The sequence below is a fragment of the Rhea americana genome, unplaced genomic scaffold (assembly GCF_003343005.1).
Source record: "Rhea americana isolate MKP2758 unplaced genomic scaffold, rheAme1 scaffold_33, whole genome shotgun sequence".
NCBI lineage: Eukaryota > Metazoa > Chordata > Aves > Rheiformes > Rheidae > Rhea > Rhea americana.
In genome coordinates, this window is record NW_028186457.1 from 2,417,090 (window position 1) to 2,431,027 (window position 13,938).

At 40.2% G+C, this 13,938-nt stretch overlaps 1 protein-coding gene across 7 annotated transcripts in view; it reads right to left on the minus strand.

The window, feature by feature from the left end:
* The window catches only part of GYPC (glycophorin C (Gerbich blood group)), a 142,701-nt gene that overhangs the window by 77,390 nt on the left and 51,373 nt on the right, over nucleotides 1–13,938 (minus strand). For 6 of the 7 annotated variants that reach the window (XR_014896578.1, XR_014896576.1, XR_014896580.1 and 3 more), the window contains exon 4: nucleotides 9,637–9,800. The gene's annotated coding sequence lies outside the window, so the exon portion shown is untranslated. Of the gene's footprint in view, nucleotides 1–1,100; nucleotides 1,152–9,636; nucleotides 9,801–13,938 lie in introns of all 7 variants that reach the window. The other variant, XR_014896575.1, reaches the window with a different exon arrangement.

A 13,938-nucleotide genomic window follows, 5' to 3' on the forward strand; every position in this document is an offset into this window, starting at 1 on the left:
GTACTATCACCAAGGTCTACTTTCTACAATGAAAAGTGGTTTGTGTATACAGGTCTACTTCAAAAGATGATTTACTAGCTTGAAACCTAGAGATTCAGATCATATATGGTATAAATGCTTTTCAACTAGCATTAATTAGGATATGGCATTGCAGAACTATATCAGTTTGTCCTCCATAAGGATATGATTTAGGGACTCTATTGTTGTGTACGATTCCTGGGCAAAAAGAGAAAAGGATGAGATCTAGCAGGGGCTGACCTGCCGTATGTCAATGTCTGCTCTTACTCTCATGCCATCTGAACCTGCTTGGGGAGGACTGTCCCAATGTAGAAAGAGTCAGCACAGAACAGCCCAGGCAACGTCTGTGTCACCAGTGGTGCTGTGCTACAGAAGAAGCAGTGCAACCACAAGTGTKAGGCAGACCTTGAAAGTCTCTTCGTTACGTCTTTAACCAACGTAATTGCAACCAGTTGTGGCTGCTGTCCTGAGTCGCCTTTGGGTCCTCTGAGTCGCTGAGGTCAGAGCTGCRCAGCGTTAGGGCTCAAAGCTCCAAGTCACCCAGTGGCACCTGTGCTTTGCGGCAGCAGCATAAGCCGCAGCTTTGTATTTCACAGTGCTCCCACGAAACAAGTAAGACAAACACGTGTGACAGGACTGAAGTAAGGCAAAACTCAAAACCTAACAAATTGGTAAAGTGTCGCTATGATGTGACACACGTTAAGCCTTCTGAATTTTTCAAAAAGAACAAGTCTTTTAACACTAACTCTATAGAAGAAATGAAATAAAAATACCCATTTATGTGATGTAGAAACAAATAACCTGATGTGACTAAATGACAGCTCAGTCACAAGGACTTCAAGGTTAAGAGTACTCTGCAGATCTGGACTTCTGTCCTGAGTGAGGAGTTGGCGTGGTTAACTTATAAATATGCAGACAGACTGATTGGATTGCTCCCTCTGGAAGCAACAAGAGATGAATATAGTTCTCCATTTAATACCTTTTGAGAGTTATTGGCAGCTTCCAAACTGTAGTAGCATTAGAATGTTACTGAGCACTCAGTGAAGAGAGGATGCAGCAAAAAAGCTAAATGAATTATTTACCTTGGTGTTCATTCTGGGGGAAATCAACAGATTCCCAAACAGGGAATGAGTCTGGAAAAAAAGGTCTAAAACTGAAGTATCAGTGGAAGAGAAAGTTATGCATGTTAGAGCTCTCTGAAGAAGAGCGAGATTGAAAAGGATGCCTTAGGCTGATAAAATGTGCTTAGATTTTCAAGAATTTTGGGAAAGGTCCCTTAGTAAATGGGGTTAAAAATTAAGTCATTGTGAGATAAGATAGAAAATCTTCCCATAAATTAACATCTGATTATTAAAAGTGATAAAATGTCACTTTACGCAATGCAGAAGGGTGACCTGTAAAGTTCAAAAAAAACAAAAAAAAACAAAAAAAACAAATTAAAACAAACAAAAACCCCAAACACACCCCTTACCCATGGGACTTAAAGACATTCACAAATGATCTTGAAAAGTAGAGTAGTGAAATGACAGTGTTTGCAGTAACACAAACTTATTTAGATTCGACAGTCCTGAAGTTAATGGTACAGATAGTTGCAGATGGATGAAACACAATGGCTGAGAAACAAAATGGTAAATGAAATTCAGTTTTTTTAAGTGCAAAGTAAGACACAAGAGGAGAAATAACTCCAGTTATCAATGCAGTATAGGTTCTAAATTAATCATTACAGATTTCCCTGACAACATTGTCCCTGTGCTCAGCAAGGGTGAAAAATATCAGTCAAATTAGAGTAAAAAATGTCAGTTGAGTCAGACAATCAAAAATGTCCATAAGAAATTATGAGCAAGGTTATAAGAACAAGGCAGAAAACACCATTAATGCCATTAGGGCAGATAACAGCATAAGTGTGGGCTGTGCCCATATCTCCAATACATGAACATAGGGATCATAGTTTTGGTATGTGGATGGGAAYAGGATCAGCCTGCTCAAGTTTTGTGCTGAACAACTGAGGCCTATAGGAGATGGGCTGAAAGATGGTCTGAGGAAGGTCAGGAGAGAAGGACCAGCAAGGACTACCTTTCACAAGACTAGCTTGACCTCGAGAAGTGGATGGTGAATGTCAGAGGATGGTGATGGCATTTCACTACTTGCTGCTGACCTCCTAATTGGGCCAACTCAGTGGGGATATTTACATGTTTTATAAGTTTTCGTATTCTTAGCTGTCTTACTTGCATAGTAGCTTTCTGCTATTTAGCTTTGGTAGATTCTTGACTTTTCGGTATTCAGATTATCCACCCAACTGTATTATAGGCTATTAGGCCCAAACTACTTCTCACTTGCTGTAGTTCTGCTGTAATAAATATTCATAACTTCATTACAGGCTACGGTTTCCCGACCTATGTACTAAGGGATTATTTTGGGGCTTTGCTTTAATGATGCACAAAAACTGTAATAGTCTTCTCAGTGCCTTATGCAACAATATGCTTTGCTTCTTCTAAAAGCTAAATAACTCTTGTTTTGAATGATTTAGTAGCAAACTCACTTAGTCTCTCTGCTGTGGTTCAGTGGTCTGCAAAATTTTCTTTTTAGAAATACAAATCCATTATGTAAATACTAAAGAGCATCTTCAGGAAAACTAACTTCAATTTGTTTTTTTCTTTTTTTTCCTTTTGTTCTAAACTTTGCAGGCTTGAGATGACTCACCAGATATTTTCTTCAAAGTATGTAAAACAAAATTGCTTTCTGGCTAAAAGTATTAGTATAAGCTTTTGCCTAGAAGCAATGTTCCTACTGACTTTGATGCCTCCTGAAAATTAAGGGTTATTGAAGAGGGATTTACAGAATACATCCTTGAGAAAGAATGTTTATGTAATTAGGAACTCTAATTTCAAAACCTAGGCAACCTGTAGTCCCTCCCTCTTCTTGCACCTCAGTTTCTCACATCCTAAATGGAGTTGAATTTCCTTGCTGCTCATTTGTAGCATAGACTACATAGACACAGGGTCTCTGATTCTCACTAAGGCATTTATACACTTCTGAAACATAGTTCTTAGGATACAAATTTTAATACTAGGAAAAATGTTCTCATGACAATTCTGGATAGTTCAAAGAGTATAGAAGCTAAAGGTGAATGAATTCCAAGCCCTATCAACTCCTGTCATTAGGAAGACTCTGCTAGGAAGAATATTTTGACCTTATAGACATGAGCAGGGGAGCTATCTTCTAGCCTGTGCTAAGTCCAGGACTTATATTTCTGTAAAACAGAGCCCCAACAAAAATTTTTTAACAGGTAATGCGAGACTGAAAGACTAACTGAACATATTTGTCACACAATAGTGTTTATTGAGCCATTAAGTCTATATGTTATGAAAGGCAGGTCATTATTAGAGCAGGTGCCTTGCTGATGAAAATGTGTGAGAGGTGGCAAATTGGGCAGAGGAAGAAAGTCACATTTTGGCATATTTTCCTTTTATAAGCATGAAAATAAAGTGTTTAATTAACTGTTTGCTCTGTGTTTAGCAACTTTTCATTAGTTCATTTGCTTAAGTGCAGCAGCAATCAAGAACACATTAGCTAACGTCACAACTCAGCAAGGAAACAGGCTGGAGGCAGGTGCTGAGGGTCAGTGTGTGCAGAATCAAGAGACTCCAATTTGTCTGCAGGAGGCTTCCCAGAGTCACAGCAGCACACACCTGCACAGTCAGAGTCACCATCAGTTTCCAGCTGGACTTTCGAGGGTCTCTATGAATAGCTCCAGCCGGGAAAGATCTGTAGTCAAAGGAGTGAATATTGAGAACTGGCACATTGCACTATCCTTCTGCAACTATCTATTACCTCTGCTGGGTGCTTCATGTCCAGCCAGGAAGCATGGCAAAGAGATGAGGGCATCAACTAGGAGCCATGGAAAATGAGCAATGACACAGGATGTACTGTGTCCTGTGAGCTCATAAGCTGAACAGCAGTAACCAGCCATTTTTAGTTCATTGTAAATATGAGGTTTTGGCTTAAAGCACTTCAGTGGGGATTTTCCTCTTGAACATCACATTTGCTGTGGACTGGAAGCAGGCAACTAGTTAATGTAGTACTACTAGGATGAACTTGGATCTTCGTATTTTGGTCCTGCTTTCTGCTCTCTTTCATGGGCCTTCATGTCAAATACCAAGCACCTGACCTTTTATCACTCTCCATTTAGGGACTAATTCACCCTTAGTTTGGGTCAAAATAATCCAAGGCTGTAACAGGGAACCAGTGGGAATGCAGGAAAATGGTCTCAAACTAAGCTACTGAGACACAGGAGCAGAATGATTTAGTGATACTGCTTACTATGTTTCAACACATAAAACAGATCTCATAGGCAGAAATTGCTTTTGTTTTTTATTCTTCTTTCTTTCTCTCCCTTCTGGGTAGTTGTTACATTTCCATAAAAGCATGTTTAATCTCGGCCAATTAAACTGGCTAACATTCAGCACTTAACGGTTTCTTTTTTTAAAAAGAAAGCCACTTGTTGATGATAATAGCCTTTTCAACTAAAGAAGCTCTCTTTGAATTAAAAGGGATGATAGAAGGAGTCATTAAAGTGAATTTGAGTTTGATTTTTGATTTTCAGATATTTTAACTGTAATTGATTTTCTTTTGTTCCCTAGTGTGTCTTAAATCAATTTGCAAAAGGTATCTGCTTTTTTCACCTGTTCACAGTGGCAAGCACAAGTCACTGCAAGAAGAGCGAACATGAAAGATAGCATCCGATGATGCAGCAGAAAATAATGGGTATATAGCATCTTAAAAGTGTCCCCCTTTAAGGGCATAATAAGAGCCCAGGAACACTTACTGAATTCRAACTATGACAAAATGACTACTTGTTCCTACAGACTACAGCAGAGCTGGTGGAACATGCTGTATTTACAATCATCTATGCTGTTCCCTTACCCACAGCAGGAACCACTATTCCTGAAAGCTTAATGGCTCTTGCCAGTTTTGCAGGAGTGCTTTTGGGTAAATCTGCAGATTGCTGTATACTAAGAGGCTGTAGTACCAGCCCTTGGAGGAAACCCATGGCAAATCTTGGAGCACCAGCTGGCTGCTGTTGCCATTTCTGAGGAAGAAGAAGGAGCATCTGAAGATAGAGCGTTGGCTCACTACCTTCATGCCACTCTTTGCACCCCTTGCACCCCTTGTCCCCACTCTTTCTCCCTTGTCTCAGTTGTCCCCCTCTCYTTTCCACAGCAAGAATGGCTCAGCTGTAGTGGTCTACTGGGTTGAACATACTCAGTTTTGCTCATATTTCAGAAAAGAGGCCTTGCCTGGGCTTCACAGCCTATCAGAAACATGGGCTTCCTTCCTACCTCTCTGCTCTTAAAAAAGAGCAGCAGAAAAATCTCATTAGTGACAAAGATCCCTCTAGGGTGCCTGGCTGTCCGCTACCTGGTTAGACCCTCTCCAGAGCAAAGCAGGCAGAGTACTCTGGAAAATATCCAACTACATACAAATCTATCTTTTGAAAAATATATTTTGGGAGCTTCAGCTCAAGATATAAGGCTTCTGCCCCATTATTTATTTAAAAAAGTCCTACTGAAATCTTTTAAAGTGTATAAAGACCTGCCATTCTCAAATCAGAAGTTAAAAAAACCCCATACAATTATTTATTAACTATACCACTGCAGAAGTGAGATTTGCAAAAGTGTGTAGACTGGCCAGTTGTGAAGTTCTCTTTGATTTCAAAGGAAGCAAAATATTTATAGAGCTTCACTCTTTAGTTGTATTGCTGATATGCTCCTCTGCCAGGAAGCCTTAATATTTTTTCTGTTTTCTCACAGAAGAACTGCACCTGCAGTTTCTGCACCAAGTATGACTGGTAGAGGTAACCTGGGATGGGATCCTGTCCCACCAGTTTTGCCAATAGTTGATGCTAAGAAAGGATGCTATAACCTACAGTGACAGAGGATGTTCTCCCAAACTCCATTGCTGTTATTTTCATATTTGGCACCCCAAGTGGCTTCTTTTCCCATTTATTATTCAAATCCCTTGTTAAAGCCATGCCAGCTTTTAAAATCACCAGTTAGGAAAAAGTACAAACCAAAATTGTGTATCGCGGGGCTACCTAATGCCATTCTCTTAGCTTAAGGTTTCTTCACTTGTTTGTTAGTGATGGATCAATAAAGTTGCAAAATGCAACGTGATGGAGCCATTTGAAAGCTGCTGGGAACCTCTTGGGAAGTGCAGGTTCTTGCCTTTCCCTCCAGCGATGCTGCTGGCAAAAAGATGCAGCTTTCCCCAAACGATGTTGATGAAAACAGAGACAGTAAATGCAATGCTTACCAGCCTGGAGGGAATCTCCTGCTCGCTGGCCTAAAAAGTGCATTAAGAGCTTTAAGAGTTTATGTAAAGTTTAGTCCTCAAGTAAGATACATGTGCTGAGCTSTATCTGGTTCATCCTTCTACACGAGAGTCGCTGGCATGCAGAGGGTAAGTAGCCCCCTATATYTCTCCTAAAGGACTGTACAGCCCTATTCCTTCTTCAGTTCAGTGTTTAAACTGTTTTGATTACAGCTCAGACAACCTTCTCCAGCCTAGGACTAACTACCAAACTACATTTGGTCCAAGTGAAGGGCTGGCAGTACAGATACTTTCCACTGTCCTGTGCACATCAGACCTACACAGTAATAACCCCATAAAAAAGAAACATTTAATCCTGAGCATTCATAAAGCGTCTAAAAAAAAGGCCTTAGCCAGTTCTCAAGGAAGTCATCGGAAAAAATCCCCTTGATTCAGCTTTGGATCTTCACCTGTGTCCCGTGTTATCACGAGGATGGCGCACAGTATTTGATTCCAGTGATGGAGGCCATTTTTGGAAAGAGTAACAACCTTTTCTCTATTGCCTCAAAGATGCCAGACCATAAAAATAAATGACTTGCACCAAAGCTRTAACACTGTTTAAAGTGAAAGAACTTCTCTACTTGAATTATAAAAAGGTGGCAAATGTCTGGGTTATATCTTGCTAGAAGAGGAGGGTGTGAAAAACGAGGACTCCCAACTTCTTCCCCTAATTGAGCCTCAGTATCCTTACATGGCTCAGAGGAAGCTAGTTATGCTCCCTGCTCCACGTTGACCAATGTTCAATGTCATGTGCCAGAGCTGGGACAGATGGAGTCAACAAATAACATATTTTAATTCCTTTCTTCAGCAATCTCTGCTGAGAAATCCTATACCTGCTCCCTATGGGCAATTCCTCGTCTGAATTTTATTCTGTCAAAGCCTGTGATAGAGAACTGACTTTTCTGCAGTTCTTAAAGTTATGTCTACTGTATATTATAAACTAAATAATGATGGCACACCTTCCAAAGTCTGAGCATTTGTTCTCATTTTGCAAGGATCTCAAATAACTGTGAGTAACTGCACCATGTCATGACAACAGCAGCTGTATTCTTCATTAATACCTAAATGCCAGCATACACACAGTATAGTGCCTGAAATTTGTATATCTGTTACAGAATATTGCTGCTTTTAGTAGTGAATAAATTGCTTGATGCAGCAGGTCCCAACAAGTGCATCAGAAAATCCTTCCAGTGTAGCTGGTTAGGGCAGCACTGTGCATCACACGTCTAAAATTTTGCTCTTCAGCAAGAGCTGAACCTTTCATTTCATCCATCATCAGAAGACAGAAGTAAGTCACTTCACAGCAGCACACTTTATTGGTCTCTAATGCAAACCTCTGGAAAATCCTGGGGGCATGGATTGCCTTTAACATACTGCTGCTGCGTGTGTCCTGAATTATCCTGTCTGGATACCCAGATCTTTGGTGTGGGGGGAGGGGGGGGGAGGAGAGAGAGGGGGGAAAGGAGGGTATCAGGGAGGCAAAAATCCACAGTCTGGAGCTAATTCTTTTTGTAATGGAATTTACAGAAGATGGTAGCCTGTCCAACCCATGATAAGGGGTTATCACTGCATCCTTCTATAATGGTGGGTGGATCTTCAAAAGTGCATCTGAGCACTTCTGTAGTCTAAATCACTGATGAAAACATGATTTCCCAAGGGGAAAGTTCCAGGTTGTGTATCAAAGCAGAGAGGTGATACAGCATAAATGGCTTTTGCCCACTTTCCTCACACAATGCTGCCTGCTCAGGTAATGACAAAATCTTATAAGAGTTTTGACAGGTCACCTAGGTCACCTGCTAAGGACACTGGAAAACTCAAGGGGCCACCTACTCTCCATGGGGCAATTGYTGGCCCTACCAGAGGCAATGAAAATGCTTTCCAGTGTCATGCGTACATCAGACCTACATGCTATGGTATTGCTGCTCAAGCTAGTGGTCATTCTCATCTTGAAGACGATCCTTGGGGTTCCCTCAAAGGACATCAATAGYAATAAAGCAATGGCACTGGTCCCTAGCCTGGAATCAGAGATTTAGGTTGGCCCAGAAGCAATGATAGGATAGTAATTATAGCCACCAAAAATGTTCCTCATCCCTCATGCAGTGGTGCTTATAAGCTCTAGTCAGTGTTTATTGCCATTCTGTTGTACAAGACAATTCCTGCTCTATGCCTCTTTAGGTCCAGAGTGGGTAAGCCTTGCATATAATGCAAACCTCTCTGATATTTGTCGTGTAATCTGAGGATGAATTGTACAGGCTAACAGCAACGTTATTTTTATTGTCGTACGGAGAACATTGCTTGGATGACTTAATGCTGGTAAAGATAGTTAGATTTGACTCTCTTGATCCTGCAAAAGCCATTTCTTTTTTTTTTTATTATTTGGCTTTGAAACACTAACATGAATTTTATTCAGTGTTTCATAGAAAACAGGATCTCTCTAGGGAGGAAAACCCCAGCATGCTTGGTATATATTTCAGACTCAGATGGCAGCTTTATAGCTGCCTATAGAGGGTTTGTGTGTAAAAATATTGAAGAGACAATCAAAACATCCCATGAACTCAAACACACTTAAACAAAACCAGATGAAAATCAAAGGAACAATTTCTTGGGAATGTGCAGGATACTAATGAATATTATAGATCAAAGAGTCAAGGGTATAGTCTCCCTGTGCTTGACAGAGCTTGCCTGCTTGACTTACAGGTCTTATTCATGGTAGCTAGGGGAGTATTCCAAAGAAACAGCAGCACAAGTTTCAAAGTTCCCAATAGTGAGTTGTGTCCATATATTGTAATTATAGGGACTAAATAGTGCTGCATTACTAAACTTCAATTTCAGCTACATTTATCTAATTCTAATGCAGAGCAAATGATGAAAGCTAAAAATAGCTTGCAAAATTCAATGGAGTAACTCTTCTGCCTGCAGAGATGTGTATCATGGTGATGGCATGAGGTGCTACCTTAGTGCCTTGATAGAGATGAAATCATGCTATGACACTCTGCACTAGATGAGAGGACAGAGGCATTACACGAAAGAATTATTATCCTCCACAAGCACCACAGTAGTAATTCAAAGCCATTTTTTAATGGAAAGGGATTAAATTGGCATTTGAGATTTTTTTTTGGTCAAAACCCCCCAAATTTATATTTAAGAAAAAACATTATTTTCATTCTGAAAGATTTTTGAATGGAACATTTTCCCTGTATTGGTTATGCTTCATCACAGATAAGAGAACTAAAATTAATCTCCCCTTACCTGAGCCCCTCCTGTTTGGATTTACAGTAAAGCTCAAACTTCGAGAGCCAAAGAGCTATGGCCGTCTCCTTGTGTGTTCATTCTGGACATACCCATCCGGAGCTCAGATGCTGTGAAGAATAAGAGCCATCTCTAGAGAACACTGAGAGGTAGGAAGTAGTTATCTGCGGGATAGGATAAGGTACAATAGTATAGRATAGTGGTGTATTTTTCTCCCTTCTCTGGTAGAGTAGGAGGATCTCTTCAGATAGGTATTTTAGGACAGGATGAGGAGAGGCCCTGTTGTATATCCCTGCTAGCTTTCACCTCATTAGAACTTCACCCTCTCCTAACACCTCCTTTTTTTGTCTGTTTTGCTAGGAAGGATAATTAGCCTTCAAGTGATAACAACCCCATTACAGGAACAGCACACCTACTTAAGGGAGACAAGAACAGCTCAAGCCCTGCCAGGCAGGGAAGACTAAATCTCAGGGTTTCTTTCYAGATTTCCCCTCTCACCACACAGTATCCTGCTGCTACCTCCAGCTTTATCCTCTCTGCCTTTCCCTCAGGAGGTTCAATTGCTTTCATCTTTGTGTTTATGGATCTTGCAATGACCTGTCACAACATGAGCTCCCAGCAGCAGTTGGAGAGATGCTGATTTAGGCTGGGGGTGTCTGAAAGCTCACTCCTTTTACTCATCTTTCCACATGCTATTGAAAAGACAGAGTAAGAGTTTTCAGGGAGAGAGGTAAGACTCCCTGTGCCTTTCCAAAATCCAGCTGTTTGCAGGTGCCTACTGCAGAGCAGAACAGTTCATCTGTATTTTACCAAACATCCCATGCGCACACTTTATGCAGAATAAATRGAAGGAATGCTGCTGCCCTTGACCAAACCTTATGACTGAGTATCAATCAGAGAACAGCATTTAACTCCTTTGCAACTACATATGGCTTCAAATATAGATGTCTCCCAAGGTCTGCAAGTCTTAAAATGGGTTAGTTTGATATACATGGCCTATGCTTTTTCTGTCACTCATCACTCATCACTCATGCCATCACTTATCATACTCTTAGTAATCCAATATTCTGAAAACCACACAAAAAAAGAATATATATATGTATATATATATATTTTTCCTGGGTGGTGAGGCGGGGTGGCTGCAAAAATCACCCTGGACTCTGTGGCCTTCTGTTTGTATTCACAGCTAGCATGAAAAAAAAGCCTCTGCACAGCTACCTAAAAGAGGTGTCAAAATCCCTTTTTCTTGACTTACGCATACTGGAGTCTCAGGGTGTGGGTTCCTAGTAGTGTTACAGGGCTCGCAAAGGAAGCCTGCCATGTAGTGCCCATCGGACTGGGCTCAGAGCCCAGCAGCCGTTAAGTTTAGGGTTGCAAAATGCTTAGTGTGCTTTGTGCCTGATGTGTTGTCCATATTTAAAACAGAGTCGCCAGTGCTGCGTTGAGCACTTCATTCAAGAAAAGGGCAGGAATCGATTGCAGTAGTCCTCTAAGCAACATTGATCTAGGATGTGTAAGAAGGCTGCTTGGCTAAAGGATTTAAAAATGCAGCAGTCTGCACAGACACAAACAAAATAACAGAAGGTGTCAGTGACGAGCTGCTAACATGAAGGGTGAAAAAACAGTTTTCCCAGCCCCAGCAAATTGGTCAGGACAAGGGGAGGAAGGGATAATCTTGTCTTATTTTCATTCACAAATCAAGAGGGAGAGGAATCTTGAAATGTATTCGCAGTAATAATTACGATAATGAGAACTGGTGTGAGCAAAACATGTAATTACGATCATTTCAAAATATTTGGTGGGGATTTCATTTTTATTTATTTTGCTAATATAAATTTGAAAATCAGGAATGATGGAGTGAAAAATTTAAGTTTTTGTCACAGCATATCAAAATAGGTTGTTTCAGCATTTTTTATTTTTTTTAACCACAAATGTTTTTCATATAAGGGAGTCATCTAGATGGACAAATTCCTGCTAAAAGTTTTATTTCCAAAGAAAGCAGAATATTTTTCTTTTAAAGGAAAAAATGCTTGTTTAATAGAATTTTCAACTCTTTTGAAAACAAAAAGCTTAAGGAGATAAGTGTCAGAGCAGTGTTGTTACCGATGAAATGCAAAAGGGGAGGGAATGTACATAAAAAGTGTTACCGTGTCTATTCTATCATGAYTACTTAAGCTGAGTCCCATAAAAGGTGCTATGAATTAATCTTTGCAAAAATGTCAAAATGTCAATAAAACCACACATTATTGACTATGTTCTCAGTTCTTGGGCTCCAACTCCAGCTCCCTAGACTTTGTGGGACATGTTAATTTTCATCAAACCACTTCCAAATTCTATACAAATGTACCTTGAGTAATTTGGTACGAAGAAAAGTCTCTAAAGACCAACGTATACAATATGTCTATTTGGTTTTTTCCTACTGCAAAGCCTGTGAAAACTAATGAGAGGTTTTTCCATTGACTTCAATGGTCTCTGGAACTGTCCTATAGAGTAGTGGCATATTTACTAAAGGTGATGTTAGAAAGACTATCARAAGAAAAAGAGTTTTTGCCAGAGGTATGCATGATCGGAGGTAATTTCACTGGATAACTGAGTTATGGGGCAGTGATAGAGAGGTCTTCTGATTTATAAAATAGATAAGTGCCATTCCAACTGTAAATCTATGTACTTTGCCATGGGAGCCCAGTCTTCTGCTGTTTATTAGCTTACATACTTCAATTTGTAAATAGAGAGACAGACATGTAACTTATTTTAGGTATGTCCCTGTCCAATTTGCATAGCAAACAGAACCTGAGATATGCATAAATAATTCCCTTGGCAACTGTATGCAATCTTTTTAAAACTTTGGATCTGCCTTGAGACATACAAGTGACTTGTTGTCTCAAGGAATGGATGAGATTTACAACATTCATTTTAGAGGTGTTTTCTCAGAAAATAACATCCTAAACTTGCTTTGGAGCTTACAAATCACTTCCTCACCTTTGAGAATTTATGACCCAAAATGTGTATGAGTTCAGTGCATATTTTGGGGAGAAGTACTTCAAGTTCAAGGCTGTAGAAATCACGTTTTTCATCTATCCACAGAGGCTGTGCAAATCTTTGCTTGTACAAAATCATTTCTTTAGTGTCCCAGATCATGTTCYTCTGGCTTTCCACATTTTAAACGACCATGCTGTGTGAATAAACGCAATCTGCAGGGAAGAGGATACTTTCATGGAGGTGCTGTCCTTTGCTTGAGGGGTTCATTCAGATTCGCCTTGGTTAGTTAGTGACAGTAGAGGTGACATTCCCCACATCCTTGCTGAGATCCCCTTATTTCATTCTGTCTGTCTAAATCCCTCAAAATTGGATGGGAGTCTCAATTTTCCAAAATGTGGACCACATCTGAGAAGAGAAACCCTCTTCTGGTGCACTCTGAGGTGGACCGTCTTTCCTCCTACTGCCAACCAAGTACTGTCCCTATTGCAGCCTGAATGGCAAAAAATGGAAAAAAAATCTCTGGGAAAACATTTATTCTTTAGGTGAATGAAAGTAAAATAAGCTTCCTGCATAACAAGTCAGGCTCTCAGAACTAAGCATCCTCAGCAGATCCCAGACCTCATTTTGATAACCAGAGCTGTCTATGCTTATATGYATTTGCATATGCATATGCATATATGTGGCAACCTGCTGGTAGAAGAACTTCCAGTCTTCAGCCCCAAGGAAGCCAAATGCTGCTCCTGGAATCAAATAGGGCATGATAAAGAACTGTGTTACTCCTAGTATATATATCTTGTCTGTASGCCAGAGAGACAGCACAAGCAATACAGAAGGCAAGTGCGAGTGTATCACGTAGCACAGATGAAAGGACTACAATGCCAGTAACGATCACAGAATTTGGGGAGTAAGAAAGTTGTTTCAGACCCCTGTGTCACCTCCTTTTCAGAATTAAGCAGGACTATTCTCTTTATTCTTCAGAGGTGAAATGAAGTCGCTTTGCTTCCTTTTGGGCATTCTACTGCTTAGTACAGTTTCACAGTGCCAGCAAATTTTCATTAACAGAGCCTAAATTTTCTTTTGCTSTGCTTGATCTTAATAGCCTGTTCTGTCAACTCCCTCTCCAACAGTTAGAATGGTCTGCACTTCTCAGCTTTTACTAAACTTTCCTTATAGAGGCTTATAATAATAATATTCTTCCATGCATATTATTTTTCCCTATTTTAGATACATTTACCATCTGGAATTTGAGGATTTTGGRCCAGAATCTCTAGCTATTCCAGGCATATGCACATATAAAAATGGTCCAACACAGCCTGCRTGTCA